Source organism: Octodon degus, unplaced genomic scaffold, assembly GCF_000260255.1.
Source record: "Octodon degus isolate 3935 unplaced genomic scaffold, OctDeg1.0 scaffold00083, whole genome shotgun sequence".
Lineage (NCBI taxonomy): Eukaryota > Metazoa > Chordata > Mammalia > Rodentia > Octodontidae > Octodon > Octodon degus.
Genome location: NW_004524659.1, coordinates 11,198,924 through 11,200,567, shown reverse-complemented (window position 1 = coordinate 11,200,567; position 1,644 = coordinate 11,198,924). Strand labels below are relative to the sequence as shown.

At 45.4% G+C, this 1,644-nt stretch overlaps 1 pseudogene; it reads left to right on the top strand.

Moving 5' to 3' along the window:
• The first annotated feature begins 1,534 nt into the window (after window positions 1-1,534).
• LOC111818210 overlaps window positions 1,535-1,644 on the top strand; it is a 5,859-nt pseudogene continuing 5,749 nt past the window's right edge.

The following is a 1,644-nucleotide window of genomic DNA, read 5'->3' as shown; positions in this document are numbered from 1 at the left end:
AACCTTGAGTCTTGCGACTTTGTAAAGGAATAAAGAAACATCCATTCTGTTGTTCTGGGGGTTGTCTCATCAACCAGGAAGATGGTCTACCACCTGACCCAGCTCTTGTCTTCTTATTTATCTTTTCCTCATTCCTGCAGCCATTTCTCCACAGGTACAGCAGATCACACTGAGACCAAAGAATCCCTACAGTGTGCCAGAAATCTGGACTTGCTGGTGACATTGAGATGGTGTCCTGCAAGAGTGATAATTTCATGTTCTAGATTGTGGGTCTATAGATCGATGATTCTGCCATCCTCATTTCATGTCCTGTAAAGTCAGGGGCAGCTTGTAGCAAGTTGTTAAACCACATACTAAAGGTGAAACGTCAGCTCTCACTATAAACTTTCCCTACAAGAATAAATAAATAAATAATAAAAATAAATAAATGAACTTCACCTACTCCATGAAATGGAGACTCCCCTGGATTTTGTAGTGGGTTGCTGAGTTTTGGTGGTCCATCTAAGAAGCGAGTTTGAAAGTTGTTGTGTACTATTAACGACTGTGTGTCCACATCCTGCCCAAAATACTGTGATTGTTTACCATGCAAAATGGTGCATTTGAGATCAGCCCAGCAGGATTTTCTGTTAGGACCCAGGCTGGTTGATTCCATCTGGGTGCAGAGGGGCAGAGCTAGGGAAGAAGCCAGTCCTCAGCCAGGGCAGAGGAAGAGCTTTATAGGGCTTCAGAAGGGAGTTATTATCCTAAGGAATTTGGAGGGTGGAATGGATGTGCTCCAGCATCTCCGGACTGTTATGCATGACTGCAGGTATCACTGACTCTTCAGTGACCAGGAGCTTGAGCATCTCATCCGGGTCTTTTCTCCACGGCTTCTTGCTGTGTGCACCAAGGATGGGGGGGGAGGGGCAGTGGTTTTCTGCTATTTGCTGAAGGATCTCCCCGGAGTCAGGCATGATATTTATGCAAAGTATTTTTAATAAAGCTAGATACAGTTTGGCTTGGGGAAAAATACCAATTAGATCTTTAATCTAAATTTGTCATCATTTCATCTTCTGACAGCATTCATTGTCAATGTTTTAAAGTCTATTGCTCCCTTTTCCCCAGTGGGTTATTTTAGAGCAAGCCTAGACAGTTCATTTCCTCCCAAAGCATGTACTCTAGTATGTATCTCTAAGAGATAAGGACTCTCTGCCTGTAAAATGTAAGCACAATACCATGCTAATACTTGAGGAGCTCTCAGTGTCTCCACACACAGATTACTCTAGGACTAGGAGTTGTAGAACTTCCCATCATGCTTTATTTTTTCATTTTATTTTATTTATTGTGTGGCTCAGCCCACCCTGAGGGCAGGGCTGGCACGGCATGTATTGCCCGGGATCAAACCATAGTCCCCAGTGACTGCCTCAGCTTGCCTAAGCAGGCGCTTTAGACCGCTGAGCCATCTCACCAGCCCCTTGGGCTTGATAGGTGATTGAAAGGGCTGCTGCCATCAGGGACCCACACCTCCTCAGGGTTTGGAGGGGCAGCCACCGACATGCTGCCTGCCTGCATGGGTCTAGGTGAGCACCTGTCCAGAGTGGCTGACTTTTGGGCCTACAGACATCAGAGAAGCAGGGTTCATAGTAATGCAAGCATTCATTTATA